General features: G+C 47.7%; 1 protein-coding gene across 2 annotated transcripts in view; it reads left to right on the top strand.

The window, feature by feature from the left end:
- PSTPIP1 (proline-serine-threonine phosphatase interacting protein 1) overlaps positions 1 to 23269 on the top strand; it is a 643783-nt gene that overhangs the window by 231739 nt on the left and 388775 nt on the right. The window lies entirely within an intron of this gene.

The following is a 23269-nucleotide window of genomic DNA, read 5'->3' as shown; positions in this document are numbered from 1 at the left end:
TGTCAGGCTGATGCACTTCGAGTGGCGTGCCTGACTGACTTGGAAGCCCAGATAATTTCTGTGGAAGCTGCTGTCCGCCGAGCATTCCCATCGTCTTCTAGGCATTGCCCGTATGGACCTGTGGCAGGTTTCTTTAAAGGTAGCCAGACAATGCTGGAGGGCCTCAATGCAGAGGGTATATGCCTTGGGTGATAAGTCATGTAAATTATTGTATTGGCTGGGAACGGCAGTGTCTCTGACCGGGTTGTTCCAGTGATTCGGGATGCCTTGGTACGTGTTTAGGAGGAGCTTCCCATAAGTGCATGGACTTTTGCTGACTTTTTTGGGGATTTATATTTGCAATGCCTCCTGTCGGCAGGTGAAGTTGCAAATCCCCATCTAGACAGTATACCGCTAGAGACTATACCCAATGTCTTGGCCCAAGAGCTGGACCAAGGCCTGACGCTTGAGGAGCTGAGTTGTGGTGAGGGGTTGCAAGCTGAAAAAAGGCTGGCCCAGATGGGTATCCCATTGAATATTACAAACGCTTCTGTGAGATCCTATGCCCCCATTTCCAGCTGGGGTCCTTTCCACCAGCATTAGATTGCACTCGAAAGAGGGTCTCCCTAAGGATGAATGTTCAACTTATCGCCCAATTTCATTGATTAAATCCGACAATAAGGTCCATGCAAAAGTGTTGGCTACACAGCCTGCGAGAGGGGTTCTGTCGTATGGTTCGACTTCTCTACCACTCCCCGACTGCTCAGGTCTGGGTGAATAGGATCCTGTCTCCTGCATTTCCCATTGAGCATGGCCCAATTTTGGGGCTGGCGGTGGTGGAAGTAGCCTTGAAGATCGCTTAGTGTTATATGCGGACGATATGCTTCTGTACTTGAAAGATCCACATCACTCTGTCTGAGACTCTACCGGCTATACATGACTTGTCCGGGCTCTGGGTTAATAAAGCCAAGTCCTGTTTAGTGGACGTAAAGGGTGACGCTCTGGGGCGGGTTTGGTGTCCCAACATTCCTGCATAGTATAACTCTTATAAGTATTTAGAGGTGCACATGTACCATATCCCGGATTTGGCCTGGGCCCTAATTTCTTTTTTTTTTTTTAAATAATTTTTTATTGCAGTTTCAATTTATATACAGCACAGCTTATGTCTGTTAATTACAGTTGCATATGAGGAATAATCCTACCAAATTTTACATACAACATTTCGTTTAGAGACATTTAACAAAAGGAAAACAAACACTAAGGGTTATCTTTGTTGAGAAAAGAAAAATGTAAAGAGAAAAAGAAGAAGACAGAATCTCCAACATAAATCCAATAGGGGGGAAAATTCAGGTGGGCAGGTAAACAATGGAAATGTATCTCAGCTGCAAATAGCTACCATTCTATTACCTTAAGCCATGGCCCGATATAGACCTGCGATTCCTTCCAGCTATAGATAGGTGCCCATATACGTCTACCGAGGGATTTCCCTCTCTTGCCCTTCCTGTCATATATTCCCCTCTCAAGATTAAATACCGAGAGAAGCCGGGCTAGCCATAGATGAAATGTTGGGCAGCTTGATCAAGCACGGCTGAGGCAACACAAATTCGTAAAACTGCCATAGCAAGAAAAAAAAAGCGGTGAGACATAGTTTGCCCCTGGCTATTGTCAACCCAGAGAAGCATTAGAGCTGGGTTTAGCTTAACTTTAAGACCCAGGGTAGATTCAAAGAATATCGTAATAGATGATTTTGACATGTCAAGACTGGGGCAAATGGAAAACATATGGGCTAGATCAGCATTAGGAGAATTGCACCGTGGACACCTAGTTCCCTCCTGCCCCCCGCCCATTGTGAAATTTTTGCCGGGGTATAATATACTGAAGAAACCAACAGCGGACCCCACCGACCTCAAGGACTTCCGCACCATCTCGCTCCTCCCTTTTCCTGCGAAAGTCATCGAGAAGATCGTCAACAGACAGCTGGCCGCCTTCCTCGAGACGAACGGATCCCTCGACCCCTCCAGTCCGGTTTCAGAGCCAATCACAGCACCGAGACCGCCCTGATCGCAGCCACCGATGACATCTGAGCCCTGCTCGACAACGGGGAAACAGCGGCCCTCATCCTCCTGGACCTCTCCGCAGCGTTCGACACTGTCTGCCACCGCATCCTAGTCCAACGCCTCAGCAACATCGGCATCCAAGAAAAGGCACTGGAGTGGATCATCTCATTCCTCGCCGGAAGAACACAGAGAGTTCGCCTTCCCCCGTTTTGATCCGAGGCCACCGAAGTCATCTGCGGCGTACCACAAGGATCTTCACTCAGCCCCACCCTCTTCAACGTCTACATGAGACCTCTTGCAGCCATCGCACGCCAACACAACCTCAGCATCATCTCCTATGCCGACGACACCCAGCTGATCCTCTCCCTCACCAGGGTCCCCGACACCGCCAGAACCAGCCTACACGAAGGGATGAAAGACGTCGCCGAGTGGATGAAGAACAGCCGCCTTAAACTGAACTCGGACAAGACGGAAGTCCTCATCCTGGGACCATCGCCCTCCGCCTGGGACGACTCCTGGTGGCCTCCCGCCCTGGGCACCGCTCCCAAGCCAACAGACCAGGCACGCAACCTGGGCTTCATCCTGGACTCTTCCCTCTCGATGACCAGACAAGTCAACGCCGTCTCCTCATCATGCTTCAACACCCTACGCATGCTTCGCAAGATCTTCCGTTGGATCCCGACAGAAATCAGGAAGACGGTCACCCAAGCACTCGTCACCAGCCGACTGGACTACGGAAACACCCTCTACGCCGGAACCACAGCCAAGCTACAGAGGAGACTGCAACGCATCCAGAACGCCTCCGCCCGACTCATCCTGGACATCCCCCGGCGCAGCCACATCTCCGGCCACCTGAGGAACTAACACTGGCTCCCCGTCAACAAGAGGATCACGTTCAGGCTCCTCACCCACGCACACAAGTCTCTCCACGACCTGGGCCCCAAGTACCTCAACGACCGACTGACCTTCTACACGCCCACCCGCCAGCTACGATCTACTAGCCTCGCCCTCGCCGCCGTACCACGCATCCGAAGAGCCACCGCCGGAGGCAGATCCTTCTCCTACCTGGCGGCCAAGACATGGAACTCCCTCCCCATCCACCTCCGACTGACCCAGGACCATCTCGCCTTCAGGAAACAACTCAAGACCTGGCTGTTCGAGCAGTAGCGGACCCCTTCCCCCAAGCGCCTTGAGACCCTCCCGGGTGAGTAGCGCGCTATACAAATGCTATGATTGATTGATTGATTGAGAAAAACTGTCTTGTAATGTTTGGCCTGAAACCCAGCAGAACATAGAACTGTCTGCCCCAGCTCTAAAGACTGAAAAGAATGATCTGAATCGGTGCTCAACCTGTCTTCCCATTTTTTACCATGCTTTTCGAGATCATCCGGTTTGAGTGCCGTAAGTTCAGTATAGATTCCTTTAATAGTACAGCCGTCCCCACTTCTTATTACATCTATGACTTTCACCTTACCAAATCCATTGAACCCACCCACCTTTTTACTCAGGAAACTTCTAAGTTGAAGATATTTAAAGAAATCCTAGTACTGATGCCAAATTTGTCCTGAATGTCCTTAAATTGATAAATTCCATCAGAGCCGAGTAAATCCCTGACTTTCAAGAGGCCACATCCCGGCCACTCCACCATAGTTTGATCCGAGAAGATTTCTGGCAGCGTGGGATTACCAAACAATTGGGTATAGAAATTCATCCTCCCAAGGCCCATCTTCTTCTTGAAGGCAGCCCAGATTTTAGAGGATGCCTGCATAGTTTTAAATGTAGTTCTCTTAAAGTAGCTAGGCTCGCTGAATTTCATAAAACAGTTTTCTGCTTCTTCCCCCACCAATAGCCTATATACATCTGGAATCTTATCTTCATTACTGGGGTCTTCGGGTCTCCCACCGAGCATCCCACACATATACTAAAGAGCGGCAGCCCAGTAGTAAAGTTTTAAATCTGGGACCGCCCACAGCCCCCTCTGGCCGGGGGCAGGGTCATGAATCGTAAGGCCCTCCTTGTTTTGTTGTGTGCCGAGACAAATCGGTTAACCAAGTTATCCAGTATGGTAAACCACTTATTCACAAATTCTAGGGGTATTGCCCTATACGAATACAGTATTTTTGGTAAAAATACAATTTTAATCCCATTATAGCGACCAACCAGAGACATGTGCAGGTTATGGAATTTATAAAATCTGTATTGGCCTTCCGAATCAGAGGAGTGTTTACAGCCACGGCCAGGGCGAGGGAGAGGTGTGGCTCCGGCGGCAGGTTAGCCCAGCACCATGCGACTCTGGGCAATAGCTTGCCTAATCTTCCCGACGGCCCCCCAGCGCCTAGAGACCCTAACGGGTGATTGTGCGCTATATAAATGTGGATTATTATTATTATTATTATTATTATTATTATTGTTCAGATCTGGGGTTATGGTAATCCCAAGATACACCGCTGAGTCTGTCATCCACGGATCAGAAAGGCTTAGCTCCCCGTTCACGACAATCTGGGTCTTCTGTTTATTTAAGGCATATCGACAAATCCCACCAAAAGCTAAAGCTATCTACTCAACTGCCGCTATTGCTGCTAAGGGTTTGGGGGTAACTAAGGCAATGTCATCCACATATGCAAGGTGTACTATTCAGATAACCCTGAGTTAAATTCAGCGGTGCCTGGGGTCCCGCACCATATAATCGTTGGTAAAACTGCCAAAACACTTCCTGGATCCTAGGTGGGTCCATAACTAAATTTCCGCATTCATCTGTAATCTCATTTATCTCACTCATAACACTCCTTTGTCTGAGTCTAGCTGCCAACACGTGACCCACCTGTTCACTAAACTCATGGCAGTGTTCTCTTTTAGCTAAAAAAAGCTCCACTGCCTTCGTGGCAGCGCTGTCTCCAATTTCTGCCTTGGCCATGGCAAGCCTAAGCAAAAGATCATCAGTTGATAGACCAGCGTTCACTGCTATTGCTAACTCCTCCTCAATTCTAGCAAATTTTATAGAGCACTTCCACCCGGTGCGCCTCCCTCTTCTGTCGAGAAAGGCTAAAACTAAATGTCTCCCCTCTGACACCGGCTTTAAAAGCATCCCACACAGCACCGGCACTAGTAAGTCCTAATCCATCCCTTCATATTGAGACCATATTCAGAATCTGTCAAAAGCCCCCTTTCAAAAGTCCAAGTCCGCTCACCCCGCACGCCATTAGTAAAGACCAAAGTAAGGGGTAGGAGGTTGTGATCAGATAATATCCTAGGATACTTCTATATTTTAGCCCGGTGCACTAAAGAATGTGATACAAATAAATAATCGAGTCTATAAACTGCCTTGTGTGGGGCAGAGAAAAATGTACTGCTGGGCTCATTTCAGTTTAAGTGATTCCATAGGTCTGTGAGTCCATGATTTCTAAACATATTAGTAAGTGCCTTAAAGACCTTCTTTTTTCGACCAGAATATATGTCTCCAGCGCTACCCCACAGCCCACCAATCCCGTTAATGTTAAGATCACCACATATTAATAGTGGGGTAGGCCATTTAACTAACTCAGCTTCTAGGTACTCCAATGCCTCTGGATCATCAGCCGTAGAGCCATACACCGAACACACAGTGAAGGGCTCCCCGGCAAGCACACATTCGAATACTACCCACCAACCCCACCTGTCGGAAAGCTTCTTTTTAACGATAATGTTATTACTTCGGGTAAGGATAGCCACCCCTCTAGTCCTAGTACCTTGTTTAGTGGCCACCAGCAACCTAAACCCAAGTTGTTTAAGGACCCCTCCTCTAGTACCCTCTATATGAGTCTCTTTGAGGCTTAACCACTTGGCTGCTAAGGCACCTGATGATCTTCCATTGACTTTCCATTGAAATCAATGGAAAGTCCATGACGAGTTACCCTTGTCATTAGCGCTGAAGTGGTTAAAATGTCGGCTTGCATGGTTTTCAAAATAATAGACGTCCTTTGTCGCTTGGCTTGGTCATTAAGCCCGCAAATATTAATTGTAACAATTCTAATATTCAGAGGATTCATAGAGTAATTTTTGGGTAGCCTTCCTTAGGCGTAAGATTATTGCTTTTCTCCTCCTTTGATACCACCATAAGCTCCTCTTCCTTTTGGGAAAAAAACATTCTATTTACTTCCTAAGTCCTTTAACATCGTATTTCCTCATGGGGTGCTGTGCTGTAACCTACCCCCCAAACCCTGAACCCCCCCTCGAGCCAGACCACCCTCCTCCCCCTCCTCCCCTATATGCCATATAGGCAAATAGGTCAGTCATGACCTATGTGTGGCAGCCGATCTCGCAGCTCAAGTTACCGCATACTCCTCTCCCTACACACCCATGTATACCACCACCGGAAAAAAATGATTAGAACCCACCCCATACAAAACAAATAATGATACAAAATGGTATTCAAAAGTATTAATTAATAATCAATTGTTCTGCCGTTGACCCACCCTAGCAATTAGCATTTAGCCAGCAACATCAAGCGACATCCCCCTTCCCTTTTGCCTCCTTCAGCTCTGTCATAAATTCTTGGGGGCAGATTTATGAGGCCCTTGCGCCTCTTTGCGCCGCAATTGCGTCACTTAATGTGATGCAACGGTGGCGCAAACAATGCGCCCTATTTACAACGTGACGCATCTAGGAGATGCGTCACGTTGGAAAGCTCTGCGCCATAAGGAGGCGTTCCTGCGCAGGGGGGGGCGTTCCTGCGCAGGAACGCCTCCTAAAAGTGGCTGAGTGAAATCTATGAGATTTCACTCAGTCACTTTCTACGTCAATTCCTTACGCTTGCTTGAAGCACCATACATTGTAGGGGTGGCCCCTGTGCATTGCTGGAGTCATGTCGCACTTGTGACATGACTCCTGCAATGCGCCGCCCGTACGCCGAGAGATGCGTCACGCATCTTCACTGCCTTGCACCATGGTGCGCCGCATTGTAAATGCGGCGCACCATGGGTGGCGGAGCAGTGGCGCACTGTGGCGCACATTAACTGGCGCATCCCTGGGGATGCGCCAGTTAACATAAATCTGCCCCTTGGGCTTTGACTTCTGAGAAAAACATATGAACCCGCCCTTTAACAATGACCTTAAGGCGAGCTGGATATAACAGATAAGCCTCACAGTCCAACCCCTGAAATGCAGTTATCAATTGTCGAAGCCTCCACCTGCGCTACACCGTGGCATGGCAAAAATGTGGACGTGCAAAAAAAGTATGCTCGTCAAAGGACCGCTAAGCATCTGGTCTTGCCATATCTATTATGGCCTTTCGAAGCAGGAAATTCCCAATGTATATCAGAATTGCTCCGGGGCACTCTTCTTGCCTAGCTGAGTAGTTACTCTTCTGCACCATTGGAAAGTGATGGGCCCGCTGGACCTCCATGCCCCAATTCCAATCTGCAAGTTCTGGAAATGCTCCTTTTAGCAGGGATGCGACAAAGGGCATTATATTTCCCCCTTCTCCGTTTTTGGCAATCCCAAGTAAGCGGACGTTGTTTCCCCGTTGCCGATTCTCAAAATCCCCGAGTTTCCAGCACATGTCCATTGCCTGCTTTTCCTGCTGCCCTTTAGACTCCCGTAGTTTATCAACCGTCTCCTCTAAAGTGACTGTTCTGTCCTCCACATGAGTAACCCTGTCGGCCATTTTGGTGCATAACTTATTTACTTTACGGATGGAGGTCTGCAGTTTCTTTGTTGCTTGAAGCTTAAAGCGACCGCCTGCTTTCCGTTCTGGCCTCACCCTGCATTTGTTTTAGGGTGGAATATACTAACTCCAGTGAAGGAGGGACAGAGGGACCGGAAGGTACCTCTGAACCACCTGCTGCCACTTGCCCATCGTTCTCATAGACCATACTAGTAGCAGAATAGTCCCATTCCAGATTTCGCACAGTAGCCGGATCAGTTTTTGCCGGGCTTGCTTTAGATCTTATTCTTTTTTTTCTTTTTTTTTTTTTTTTTTTCAAAACCTTTATTGGAGTAAGCATAGAAAAGTACAAGAATGGGCCTACAACCTCACGGGCTGGCCGCTAATAACAAGGCAAAATGCATGTAAGAAAAGATACACCCGTGGATAGGTACAGCTCAAGTACAGAGCGTTACTCTATAGACATCACAGAACAATTTGTATTTTTATTTTTTACAAAAAGAAAACATAAACACTAAAGGCGAATGGACGATAATTAAGGTCAGCCCAAAGAGCGGAGGGGACGGTTCCACGATCAGGAGAACACACCCAGAGCCCGGAGGCCCCAATCAAGTCGGGGAGGGGGGGAGGGGAGCAGCGGGGAGAACCGGAAGTATAAAAAACCTTACGGAAAGGTTCCGGGAACTCTAGTCTAGGGAGAAAGGACAATCTCAGCAGTGTTTTCAAGGGGAGGGGTGCAAATACCCCCACGATAATCATTCCACTGGCCCCAAACCTTCGTCCACGCCCTGGGTCTGCCCCTGGCCACATAAACCGTCTTTTCACGAAACATGGACCAGTCCATATTGTCCTCCCACCTCGAGACCTCAGGGGGCCTGGAAGCGCCCCAGAGTTGCGCGACATCCCGCTTCGCAATCATGTAACCAAGGGTAGCCCATCTGGTCTGGGCCACAGAGTAGTCAGTGGGTTCCCATACATTCAACAGACATCTGCGAGGCTCCGGTCGCAGGGCCACCTCCGTAACAGCAGTCATCACCTCAAGCACCGCAGTCCAATAAGCAGCTATAACCGGGCACTCCCAAAGGATATGCAAAAAAGTCGTACTCAAGCCACATCCACGCTTGCATAGCCCATCCGAAGAAAAGCCCATCGTAACCAGACGCGGACCAGTGACATAGACTCGATGAAGAATCTTAAGCTGAACCAAACGGAGACGGGCAGGAATGGCCACCTCCTTGGGAGAAGAGAGCGCCGATTGCCAATCCTCGTCGTCCAGTTCCAACCCATCGCAAACCCAAGCCTCCCGGAGTCGGATCAGTAAATCCACCCGATTATTAATCAACTTCTTGTAAATCAGAGAAATAGTGCTATCAGGAAGATGCCCATCAAGGATACGGTCCTCGAGGGGGGAAGAGTCAGGCAAGGCCTCATCAGGAACCAAGACCGAGACGAGGGCATGTCGGACCTGCAGGTAGCGAAAAAATTCCCTACCACTCAAACCATATTCCGCCTGGAGGGCCTGGAACGACTTCACACAACCATTCGAGTACACGTCACCCACCCTACAGATCCCAATCACATCCCAGCGGTCGAAACCCTTGGTAGACCAGAGTCCGCCCAAACGTTCGGATGCATAAAGCGGTGTCGCTAACGTCAATCGATCCTCCCACCCCAAACTCACACTCGCAGCCCGCCACACCGTTACTGCAATCCTGGATGGGCCCACAAGATGGCGCCCGGCCGATCGGGAATAAAGCGCTCTAGTAAAGTCCCCACCTGGAAGCTGGAGTCTGTCCATCTCAAATGCAGGATTACGACCCGGGGAAAACATCACATGATTAATGGCAGACAACTGGGAAGCCCAATAATATCGCTTGATATCGGGGAGCGCCATGCCCCCGTCATACCAGGGGATGGTGAGCTTTGCGAGTGCGATACGGGGTCGCCCATCCCATATCAACTGCCGTTGAAGACTCTCAATCTCTTGGAAATAGGTCTTAGGGATAGCGTCATAAGAGTTGTGAAGCGCGTAAAGGAATCGCGGCAAGGACATCATTTTAAACAGGGCCGCCCTGCCCAGCGGTGATAAAGGAAGCTTGCGCCAACGGGCCACATCCAGTCGCAGTCTAAGCAACGGTGGGAGGAGATTATGCTCAAAGCGGAGCGTCGGGTCCAACGTAATAAAAATCCCTAAATACTTGAAGCCCGAATGGACCACTTGAATGGGAAGTCTACTCGGTAAGGGGGGAAAAACCCCCGAAAGAACATATACACAGGACTTGGCCCAATTAATAACGAGGCCCGAGTTGGCCCCAAAAGAAGCAAGAACATCAAACAGAACAGACAGAGATTTACGCGGGGAGGTGAGGTATAAAAGGATATCGTCCGCGTAAAGCGAAACGCGGTCCTCAAAGTCCGGAGACCAGCGAATCCCCTTGAGAGACGGTTCCCACCGGAGCCAGGCAGCCAACGGTTCCAAGGCGAGAGCAAACAGTAATGGAGACAAGGGGCATCCCTGACGGGTACCCCTGCCGAGGGTGAAAGGAGCCGAGACCCTACCATTCACCACCACTTGCGCCAGAGGTGCCGCGTACAGCAACTTGACCCAACCAATAAAATCAGGCCCAAAACCAAATTTCTCAAGAGCCGCCCAAAGATAGGGCCACTCCACCGTGTCGAAGGCCATGGATGCATCCAACGATGCCAAAATGGCCGGCTCCGTCAGAAGCCCCGCCCTCGCGATCGCGCCATGAAGACGACGTAGGTTCAGAGCCGTGTTGCGATGTGGGATAAATCCAGATTGATCCGGATGGACCAAGTCACTAATGACCGTCAAGAGACGGGTGGCCAGGAGTTTCGCCAACACCTTGGGTTCAACATTTAGTAGGGATATGGGTCTATAGGAGGAACAAAGATCACATGGTTTGCCCTCCTTGGGGATGACAACTATCGTGGCTAGTCTCTGATCATAAGGGAGAACACCCCGTTCCCGGGACTCCAGAAACATGGCGCGGAGATACGGAGGAAGCCTATCCGGACGCAATTTGTACAATTCGATTGGCAACCCGTTCGGGCCCAATGCTTTGCCAGAACGGAGGGAACGGATGGCAGTAGCTATCTCATCAACCGTAAAGGGGGAGTCCAACGCCACACGGTCCGAATCAGAAACAATGGGCAGGGCTATATCACGCAACAGAAGGCGCGAGTCAACCACATCCCTCACAGACACAGGGGTATACACCACACGGAAGTACTCGGCAAACCGGTCAACTACCCCAATCGGGTCCGTTACACTCACACCACAGGCAGACTGAATCACGGGTACCACACGATTAGCTCTCTCCTTCTTATCCAGCCACGCCAGCAATTTACCCGCTTTATCACCCACATCATACAAACGTCCCTGTTGCTCCCGAAACATCACTTTGGCGGCATCCGTGACCAAGGACTTATAATCAAATTGTTTCAGACCCAGGGCATGGAGCTTCTCAGGCGTGACACCAGATTCCAAGCCCTCCTCCAGTACAGAAATTTCCCCCTCAAGATCAACCACTTCTCTATTCCTCGCTCTCTTAGCCTCAGCAATAAGGGAGAGGGCCTGCCCACGAATCACAGTCTTAAAGGCCTCCCACAGGGACACAGCAGATGAAACCGACCCCTCGTTATCCAGAAAATACGAGTCGAGGGACTTAAGTAAAAGGGTGCGGGTCTCAGAGGAGGTAAGATACCACGGATTAATGGGAGCCACCCTGCCCGCTGCTTCCACCCCAACCTCAAAACGAAGCCAGAGCGGAGAGTGGTCAGAGATACCCCTGGGCAAGTGCACAATCTCACGCACAGCCGGGGACTGAGCCGCAGGCATCAGGAAATAATCCAGCCGAGACAAACTCCCATGGGCCCCGGAGTGAAAGGTGTACTGCAACTGCGTAGGATGCAAAAGCCTCCAGCAGTCCACTAGGCCGAAGGTATCCAAAAAGCCACCCAACCACTGCTGAGCCGCCGGGGTATCCCTAGGAGGGTGGCGATCATGAATGCCAGAGACTACCGAATTGAAGTCACCAGCCAGAAAGAGAGTACTATCAGGAAGGTCCAACAAGACACGGCCCAAATCTGAAAAGGTGGAAGTCTGCAAGCCGGGGGGCACATAAACAGTTAATAAGGAAAGGGTACGGCCTTCATACCGACCCACAAGGACAGCATACCGCCCCCGGTCATCCAGTATAACATCATCAATAGCCAGGGGGAGGGAAGCCCGAATGAGGATACCCACACCCCTGGAACCCGAGGTGAACCCCGAATGTGCTACGAGGTGATAGCCCCACCTGTTCATTGCATGACAGACATTGCCTATCAAATGAGTCTCCTGCAGGAAAACAACGTCAGGAGATAAACGTCGTATACATTTCAACACCACACTGCGTTTGATACGATCACCCAGACCATTAACGTTCCACGAAACAAATCTCAACCCGCTACCCCCCATCCCACCCGACAAAGCCCGAACCCCCCATCAATGAGCACGACCACAAAAAGCAATTCAAATACAGAATAAAGTCGCCTTGAACACAGAACATACAAACAATGAACTTCCCAACCACCCACCCCCCAAATAACAAGAAAACACCCCCCACCCTGCACCCCTGCAAAAAGCTAAAAAGCCACCCCAACCTGCAGTGTGCCTGTCGCCCAAGAACCCCTATTCTACACGAAGACCCCGGAGGAGGAAAGGCTCCGGCCCACCCGCCCCCCGATCAATAAAGAACGAGAATAAGACCATACATCAAAACACATATGAGGTAGAGGAACATAGGCTTACATCCCCGGAAAAGTCATACAAAACAAGGCATCAGTCAAAAACGAAACGTTTAGCTCTCAACACCACCTTCAGCACCGCCCGGGTGGGCTTCGGACTCAGTCTCAGGAGGTCGATTAGGCAGGGAGTCCAGCCAGTCATTTACAGCCTCTGGCCGATCAAAAAAGAAAGTTCGATCATCATGCTCCACCCGCAGCCTGGTCGGAAAGAGCATAGCGTAACGCATCCCCAAGTCCCTAAGACGTTTCTTGGCACCACGAAATCCCATCCGCTGCTTCTGGACCTGTTGGGAAAAGTCCGGATAAAAGTTCACCGTGGCATTTTCAAAGGCTACTGGGCCCTTCGCCCGCGAGGCCTGCAGGATAGCGTCCCGATCTCTGTAGTGGAAAAGCTTGGCAACAATAGGTCTCGGCGGGGCGCCAGGCTTGCCCTGGCCCCCCGGAACACGATGTGCGCGCTCCACTGCGAAAAATTTACTAAGGCCAGACGGTGAAAGGTGATTCTGGATAAGATCTTCAACCAGGAGATCAACCGAGTGGGGTTCTGGATTCTCCGGCACACCAACCACGCGAACATTACAGCGACGCGCCCTGTTCTCAAAATCCTCCAAGCGCCGGGTCATGAAATCGTTCACCCTGCGGAGATTGCCAATCTCCGTCTGAATATCAGAGACGTCCGTCGTGAGGCTGGAAGATTTGATATCCAACGATTTCACCTTTTCGATCGTCTTGGAGAGATCGGCTCGAATCAAATTGACCTCAATCGCCACAGTGTCCAGTTTGTGGGCCAAAGTGTCATACTGGTGGCCTATGGATTCCCTCATGCCAGAAATGGCGCCCATGATGTCTTGCAAGGAGGGCTCCGGCGACGCATCTAGTACTTGGTCCGACGCAGTGGGACCGGGCAGGGCAGCTCCGGGGGACCCCTTAGAGTGGGTATAACGATCCATGACATTAGATTGAACCGGACCCCCGCGCAGAGGTGCCTTCGTCTTGCGCGTCTCTCGGTCCCCTCTGCCCGCCATTTTGAAGATGCGTCACAAGCAATGTCACCAGGGTCGACAGGCCGAGCACCAGAAACGGAGGCCCCTGGACCAAAGGACTACAAGAGATGTAGCACCAGGATAGATATAGCCCACTCCAGAAACAGTGCAGCCAAGGGCCAAACAACCTACGTGGAGAGCGGCCGCAGCTCTGGCCCAGCCCTCTCACCAATGTCGCAGTCCGAGGCAGAAACGAAACCGAAACTTAAGAGGGGGTCTCACACGTCCAATCCCCCTGCCGTTGTTGTTCAACTCCAAGACGGCCACCGAACCTCACCCAGTCCCGGGTGCACTTCGAGGGCGGAGCCCAAAAGTTCAAGTGAACATAATTCAGACACCCAATGTCCAAATTCGTTTATGAAAAGTCCAGGTAGATCAGCCCAACGTCCTCTATATGAATCCTCGCAAAAATCAGGATTAAATCAGGATATTAAGCCGGGAGCGGCGGGGGTCCGGGGAGCGCTGTGCTCACGCGGCCATCTCGGATGCCCGCCAAGCTCCTCCCTAGATCTTATTCTTCGCCTTGGAGAGGTTGGCTTACTGTGATAGGCTTTTTGCACAGTGGAGGATTCTCCTGAATCCGTATCGTCTGAAGTGTTGGAATCAATGAGGGCCGGTGAATCAGAATCATTGTTGAGTGAATAAAATGTATCCCCCTCGGAGGAACCATGTGTTGTCATCACCGGGAGCTGTGGCATTTGTTTAGAATCACTGTCTAGAGCATTGTCAACAAGAATACCAGGGCATGCCCCCTCAGTGACCGCAGTGTTGATTTTACCATTACTGTTTGTTCCATCAGTCACAGCCCAGTTCTTATCTTGAGCCCCCAGTGACCCCACCAGTTCCATTTAGCCACCACTTGCGGGTGTGGCCCCTGCCCTATCTGACAGCTCGCTAATCTACAAAGAGGAGAATTCCATTTGTGGAGGCTCAATTAGTTCTGGTGGATCTTCATGATCTACCTGTAAGGTTTCAGTTTGCTGATCCAGATCCAGATCCATCTGTGAGTCCTGCTCCAGTCCAGGTTGTGCATGCAGCCCTGTTCCCAAGCTGGGATGAGTGAGCTCCCCAGTCTCTGTGACTCCTGCAGCCATCGTGCCGGGAGAGTTCTCCTTTGTTTTTTTGTTTGAGGCAGTGGGGGCAGCTGGCGAGGACATAGAAAATGCCTCAACCACTGTCTATTGTCTCAGCGTCCTTTCTGTGACTGCCGCTGCCGTCCGAAGCTGGGTCCCTCCAGCTGCGCCCACGTCCTTCAAGCCGCCATCAGCCCCTTTTTTGGTGGGACTCCCCGCCGTCCTAAATTCTTCCCCCACACAGACACAGGGGCAGTATCGCTAGCTTTGGTGTTGGGAGCGTCGGGGGACTCCGCGGCCTTAATTTCTGAGGACTGGATATGCGGCTTGATGGCGATCTCAGCTGCTGGGCCCTGCTGCCATTGAACCGGCGTACGGCGGAGAAGGAACACTAGTGTTCCTTCTCCCTTGTGCTGTTTACAATTTTAGAATGATATAGGGATTACTGATTTTCCTCCCTGATTATTGTTCGCTTTCCTAAAAAATTACCTGTATGTCTTGTATTATTTTGTATCTTCCTAGAAAGCAAGAGTCTTACATTTGATTGATTGCTGTGGTTTGATGATTTTATGCTCCCCTGGCTTAGAACTTATTTTAGGTGTATAATAGAGGTGTGAGTGAATTTGTGATTTTATATCGTATAATGTAGAATATTGGTTGTTTGTCAACACAATGCTTTGTATGGTAATTTAAAGTTGGTTTGTATTTTTTATTGTTGTTTTTATCCGTGATGAAGCTCTCTTGGGTTATAGGGAAACACGTTGGCTGAATCTTTATATATGTCCTTTTATCTGATCCCAGGGAGGGGAAGAGGTAAAGCTTTCATTTCATAACAGAAGTAAATCTCCCACCTTTTTCAGTCTTGAAAAGGCCCTGAACAATGGTTTGTGAATATCCACAAGCCCTGAACAATGGTTTGTGAATATCCACAAGCCCTGAACAATGATTTGTGAATATCCACAAAGGTTTACGTTTGTGGCTAAACCCAAAAATCCATGGATTTCCCACCCTGGAGCACCCACTTCCCATACACAGAGGAAATGTTGTCTGACATAAACCTCACAGTGAATAAATACTGTAATAAGTGCAAAACCAACTTTCCTGAACGGTTTGTGTCAAAATTCGCAAAATTCTGAGATACCACCCATTCCACTCGTAGAGATAAGAGTTGCAGTTCTAGAATTTTCTTGTGCAAACTGATTGAAACTCCCAGATAAATCCTCCAGGTGCAAACCTTTTGTTTTGCTCACACGTAGACTGTTTGCAGGTAATACGTTTTGTAGGTGTCTTAACTAGGAACGATCCATGCGAGGGGATGACATGTAATATACTGTGCACATCAGAAATCAGAAAAGAATAAGCGCCTTGAACTGCATAGGTGGGGTAACTCTGTAATGAGTGGTGGGGCAGGAGCACTCGGCCACCATGAAATTACACCCAAGAAGAAAGAACCTACTTTGATAAATGAATGGTACTGTAATAGGATTTAAGAAAGATCTATAAAGGGAAAGGCAAATGATTCCACCATGGACTGATGAGCATGTAACCTTTAAGAAGTGCCATATAAAGAAAAGCTCTATGAAATTTCAAAGTTGTCATGCACACATCCCCCTGAGCCAGGAATAGCAGCTGAATTCTGAAAAGTGATCACAACGTCCTTAGATTTCTATATGTCACGTTTCTCATGTCACCAAGCACACATGCTCTCAAAATGTCGTGTCAATGAATAAAGCAGCACATGTAGACCAGTGTTTAATCCTGCTGCCAGTGCTGCTAAATTTCGGGGTTGATGAATGCCTAGGCTATCCAGTCTCAATTCCACTACATGCCTCTTACATCCATTGCTATTCACTCCTTGTCTCGTAGTCTTATTTTATGTTATGGGTAGCTGTATAGAGCACTTTACACCCAGGAGGGTATGCTTCCACTGAAGCAAGAGCTCTATGGGCCGAGCCAGTGTCAGAGATTGCTGAAGAGTGAAGTCATCAGTTTACTGCAGAATTCAAGAATAAAGAAGGCGCTGATGTACAGGTTGTTCCAGGCCTTAGGAAAGTAGAAGAAGGCATGACTGCTAGATCTGGTTCTGCCTAAGTGAGGGTGTATGCAAGTAGGAGCTGGGATGGGAGTTTTATGGTAGGTTTGTTGAACTTTATGCTGTTGGTGAGCTATGTGGGGCCAATGTTGTGTAGGCTTTTATGGGTATGTGTGATGAATTTGAAGAGTGCTCATTTGTGAATTTGGAGCCAGTGGAGCTCTATGAGGTGTGGGGTGATGTGAGAGCGAGGTGGGAGGTTGAGGATGAACCTGGCCTCTGAGTTTTTTATGGTCTAGAGTATTCTGGCCAGTTGAGTGTTGATTCCAGTACAGAGTCTGTTACCTTAGGCCAGTTTGCTGGTGACGACAGCTTGGGTGATGGTTTTGTGAGTGATGAGAAATTTGAAGATCTGCTTGAGCATCTTGAGTGTGAGGAAGAAGGAGATGGAGACTGCAATCACTTGGCCAGCCATGGTGAGTTGATTGTTCACCAATAGTTCACTAAACGGTCTTGACTTTTCCAGGTTCTTTTTCATCCCTGCTCTCTAGCTTAGTCATTGTTTCCCCTGCTTTCTAACTTAGTGTCTCTTCCTTTTTCTTTTCCTTGTTTTTGGCTTTCTCGCTCTTGTACTGGTTCAAAGCCTGATAAAGAAGCCCCAGCCTCCACAAATAAGTACCGATGGGCCCCACCTGCAATCACCAGCTCAAATGAAACACTGGTGTGGACTATGGTTAAGACGGAACGTTTGTGGTGGATTTGGCTTTGGTACCCATTTCTATACAGCTTCTCCCACCGAATAAGTCTAAGATTGTCAGCGTTCACTTTTACATGGTGTAAATGCAGTTTGAAAGGAAGTTCTTGCTGTAGACTATTTCTGGTCTTCCTGGAAACATGCTAGTACAGGATGTAACATACAGTTGTTCTCCACGATGTCAGCATGAGTAATGTTATCTGTCCTTCATACTTGTACACTGATTCAAATGTTAGGCAATAATATGAGAGGCTCCTGTCCGGTCCTGTATAAATTTTGGTCTGCGGTATTTGAAGGTAAGGAAAGTATGTTGAAATTTAAGATGCAGGTTAGTACTTTACTTATATTCTTTGGTATTACTTTGAATTATGAATCAATCTCTCGTGATGGCAATAAGCTGATGTTTTATTTAATTATTCTAGCTCACAGAGAAATCTGCAAATTATGGATAAAAGATACTGCACCAACTTATCTAGACTGGATCAAGGCAATTAAACACACTTTGAAATTAGATAGCATAAAGTGGAAGAGTAAAAAGCACTTTTGGACTCCATGCATTGCTTGGTTGGATAAGTTAAAAAAAAAAATTAAGGTCCAATGAATATGCCTTTTTGCAGAATAATATACTCTAAGATCAGTTCCATGGTGGTTAGTTAGAAGAACTGAATTGCTTACTACTTCATCAGGGTATCTCCAAAAAGTGCCTCCAATAAGATCTTCGGAGTTTTTACAACATGTGTTGTAAGTGGATGGTTACAGTTGAATGTACTTCGAGAACATCTTCTGGCGTATGAGGACTTAAAAAAAAAAATAATAATAATATGAGAGGCTTGTGCGATGAAACTGAAAAACAAAAGCCCAAATTAAAGTATGTTATGTGTAGTAATGAGCAAAGCATGGCCACCTAGGATTTTCTACCATAATTGTTGAGAAGTGTCCTTTTTTGGTCATTTCATTCATCTGCTTCCCCAATGCTTCCTCCCTTTTACCGTGGTCGCTCTCCACATTTCCCTCAAGTTCTACCACAGTTCACCTTTGACATGCTAATCAAATATTGAAGAAGACATGCCTCATATCTTATATCTGATTGGACATGTTATGTCAGTAAGCAACCTTATTGGTCATCATTTCAACCAGTTAGTTGCCCAACATTGTCCACTTCTGTCCTACGTCTTACTGTACATTGATGTGGAAGTTCAAGGTTGAAATTCACTGCTTCCACCGAGGGTTACATGGGGTGAAGTCTTCTTTGCTTCTCACATTTTGCATTTGTTGCCTTCCTTCCTATCATTTTATGACAGCTATAACCATGAACATTTAGAAACCTATAAGGAACAAAATCAAGTGGCAAACATTTTCCCTTTAAAGTCATCTTAATGAAATTAACTCCACATGACAAATGTCCTTTCAGTAGATAGAATGGATTGAGTGTTCAGGAAATCCTACAAGTGGATCAATCAGAAAAATAGACTTAACTTTGACCATTGTTTTTTTATATAATAATCACCTTTAAACAATATTCAGCTGAATAGTGAGGCCTTAACGAATGTCCGCTTAGGTAGACGATGGACTGTACTTTGTACCACACATAAAGGTCATGTGTACTAATAGAGTCAGAACAATGGTTCAGTGTGACGATGGCTCAGTGCGTACCATAGAATTAGGTTACTCCTATTAAATTGTGTAGCTCAGTTACCATAACTTTAGATCTGGTGTGCTTGAGTAGGAGCATCATACTCATACTAGGGAGTTATACTATTCACTTCTCGACTTGCAGCTCATGTTGATCTAATCTATTGAACGTGAGTTGTTGGCTGCGACTCTGAACCACTATTGTATCCTTTTCTGGGTGTTCTTCTAAAAATGCTAGCATAGGTGAAACATTTGCCTCAGAGTGAAATGTGTACGTTCTAGCTCCTAGTATCCCCTAGTTGTTGCAGATAAAGGAACCGAGACACAAGTAAATCTGAAAACTAATATCCAATTCCAGGCCTTCTAGTACCACAGTTGGCAACTTGTCATTGAACCACGTGCACGATTTGGCCTGACTACTACAACAGGGAACAAAAGCTTCCTCAATCTGTCTCACAAACTGTCTTTTGTATAGCCATCAATTATACTTTTTTAGACGTTTCCAATTAAACTTACCTTCATGATATTCTTGCCCTTGATATTCTTGACACGATAATTTATACACACAATATTTTGGACTTGATATTTTCTCCAAACACCATAATATCACTTTTATATGTTGTACGACAAACAAACCCATTTCCTGTGCATGGCAATCATGTAACTTTCTAAACTGTATGGAGTTGGTGTATTCTTGGGGAAACACCCGTTACACCGAATGGATCGCGTTGCGCTGCCATTGCACTGCGACTATTACATCGCGCATGGCTTCGCAACGCAAGTTATCCTGACGATTGCTGCTACATCGCATTCACATATGCATCGCTAGCGATGCCAACGTGACAACCGACGCCATGAAACATTGCGATGCCAAAGTGACAACCTACGCCATGAAACATTGCTCAGCTCATGAAACACAATATGTCAATATATAATAAATATGTCAATATATTTCAACGTGTTTTTAATAAATTGCTCAGCTCGCAGATGTCAATATATAATAAAAGCATTAAACATTGAAAATAAACGTCTATTTGTATGTGAAATCGATGCACAAGGCAAAGGGAGAGGATGTGGTCTGACGCCTAGCTCTGCCGACTTTGGTGCTGTCAACCAAGGTTCGAGCCTCCATTGCGATGCCAATGTTATTTCAGAATGGATAGAATGGATTAATAATCATTAATATTTAAGGCTCACAGATGTTAATATATGCTTGGTGGATGGATGCATGAATAAATGATTGGTGGATGGATGGGTGAATGGATGGGTGCATGGTGGGTGGAAGGATGCATGATGGATGGATGGATGTGTTGGTGGATTGGTGGGTGGATGGATGCATGGTGGGTGGATGGCACAGGGTCAGACTGATTTGCATATAGCCATGTCTGAACTGGGGTGGCAGAGTGGGCTAAAGAACGGTGATGGATCAAACCCAGATCTTTTGACTGGGTGTGAGTGTTTGATTGGTTCAGATGCTCCGTCCATCACCCCCCCCTTTTGTACCGCGGTGGTGGGTGGATGGGTGCATGGTAGATGGATGGGTGGATTACTGGGTGGGTGGATGCGTGGGTGGATGCGTGGGTGGATGGGTGGGTGCGTGGGTGGATGGGTGGGTGGATGGCTGGGTAACTTCGTGTCATGTGTGATGCTTCAGAGTGCGCTGGACTTTGTCAAAAGCACTCAGTATGCTAGCGTAACCCCCTGACATCGGGCCACGGTGCAGCGATGAAAATTCACAAGGACATTTGCAACTGTGAAACGATTTTTTCAGGAAGGATTTCATTATTGTAGTGATGGGGTCCTGAATACAAAGAAATATATTTAATAAAGGCTGTATTGTATTGTATTCTATTGTATTGTGTTCTTATATAGCGCAGCTATCACCCTACGGGTATCTTGACGCTCAGACAAGAATTAACGATTATCCTACAGTTCCAGATTAGAGAAGATGAACTAGCCCCTAAGGAATAGTAAGGTCTTCAACTCCTTCCTAACTTTCAGCAGGCAGCTAGCCACCCTGAGGCCCTGTGGCAGCCCATTCCATAATTGTCCAGCTGCCACACTGAAAGCCCTGCCTCCCATTCTAGACCGTTTAAATCTAGGGACCAGGCCTAGGCCAGTGTTAGCAGACCGTAGTTGTCTAGGGGGCTCGTACCAATTAAATTTATCCTGCAGTGGTAAAGGACCCTGTCCATGAACCGCCCTAAAGACGATGCATAGTGATTTAAAACTGACCCGTTCTTTAATTGGTAACCAGTGAAGGTCTCTCAGTGCCAAGGATGTTGAGGAGCTCCATGGTCTATTAAGAGCCACCTTAGCTGCCGCCGACTGCACCCTTTGGAGCCCTTGGAAGATGTACTTAGGGGCACCCAGGTACAGGGCATTGCAGTAATCCAACCTGCTCAGCACTAAGCTCCTCACTACCAAGGCTCGTGAGGCGATTGGTAGTAGCGGGAGGATCTTTTTCAGCATGCGGATTAGTTTAAAGCCAACTTGGATGGTTTTGTTGGCCTGTGACACCATTTGAAGGTTGGCGTCCATTTGCACTCCTTTGTTGCGCACGGTGTTGGTCAGATTCAGAGAGTCTTCTTCTGGGGTAAGCCTGAATTCTGTCATGGGGTGCTTTAAGATTTTTGCAGCTGAGCAGTACATCACCTCCGTTTTCCCTCCATTCAATTGGAGCGAGTTAGCCCTGAGCCAACCCGCCGTTTTCCGCATGCACTCCTGGAAGGCCTCTACTGAGATCTCCTGCTTGCCCTCCAAGGAGAAAATCAATTGAGTATCGTCCGCGTAATTTATAACGCTGATACCAAAGGATTTAATGATGGACAATAGGGGTTTCAGGTACACATTAAATAAAATGGGACTAACTGAAGACCCCTGTGGGACCCCATGCGGGACGGGAGAAGCTTCTGATGCAAACTGGCCCAGGGTCACTGTCTGTTGGCGGTCTTGGAGGTACGACTGTAGCCCCTCAAGGGCTCTTCCTCTCACTCCGTTGCTCCACAATCTTTGTAGCAGTATGGCATGACTCACAGTCGAAGATTGTCCATCACTGTGGTTAATGCCGTTTCTGTCCCGTGTGAAGGTCGGAACCCAAATTGGAATGCATCCAGCAGACGATTATCCTCTAGATGTTTAGAAAGGGTTCTACTGACTGACTTTTCCAAGATCTTTATTGGGAACGGGAGGAGGGAAATAGGCCTGAAGCTGGCAGGTAATGCAGGATCCAGCGACGGCTTCTTTAGCAACGGAGAAACCATCGCTTGCTTCCATGCAGCTGGCACTGTACCTTCTTCCAGGGACTGATTGCAGATACTAAGAAGCTGTGAAAATAGTATTTTACCAAATTGTTTCCAGTATCTGTGGGGAATAGGATCAGCCGGGGATCCTGAAGTAACACTAAGAGCCATACTAGCAAAGGAATCCTCCGTGAATAATTGGAACGAGGTAAATAAAGAGTTAGCATTCAACTCGACACTTGGTTCCTTCTGTTCAGTGTCTAGAGGCGGGGTATTATGGGGGGCTAAGTTCCCGACAATATTATGAATTTTCTCCTGCAAATAGCCTGAGATGTCATCACAGAGCTGTTGTGAAGCAATTGTCTTGTTACATTGGCTGGGGGGCAAGGTGATGTCCTTATAAATTTTAAAAAGAGTTTTGGTACTATTCGTGGAGTTCAGGATGGTGGTGGCATAAAAATTGGCTTTTGTTTTAGCAATTGCTGTTTTATATTGGAGTTGGGCTAGCTTGAAAAGGTTTCTATCTACGTCTTCGTACTGTCTCCTCCAGCTTCTTTCTTCCTTTCTTCGCAGACGGCGGAGTTCTTTTAACTCCGCATTATACCAGGGGGCTGAATTCTTATCCTTATTATTAATTTTGCACCTTGGAAGAAGTCGATCTAGATTCCTAACCATGGTGCTGCAGTACTTTTGGTAGCTCTTCTCTACCGAATCAGTAGAGGTCAGATAATCATTTTCCTCAATCAGGGCTAGCGCCATATCACTATCCAATTTAGCCCACCTCCTATCCAGTCTGTATGTACTTGTGGTCCTTTCTCCTTCCCGATGGTCCCCTACCCTACTTGTGAAAAGGACCAGATGGTGATCAGTCCACGTTTGGGGTAGGATATCTTGTACCGATGTTTCATCCTCGCTAGCAAATACTAAATCTAGTGTGTGTCCCCCTTGATGAGTGCTCTGGTGTATTAGCTGTTGCAAATTCAAGTTTGCGCACGTCAATTGTA

Source organism: Lissotriton helveticus, chromosome 3_2 (assembly GCF_964261635.1).
Source record: "Lissotriton helveticus chromosome 3_2, aLisHel1.1, whole genome shotgun sequence".
Lineage (NCBI taxonomy): Eukaryota > Metazoa > Chordata > Amphibia > Caudata > Salamandridae > Lissotriton > Lissotriton helveticus.
Note: the sequence above shows the minus strand (reverse complement) of the source record. Positions and strands in the feature narration are given on the sequence as shown.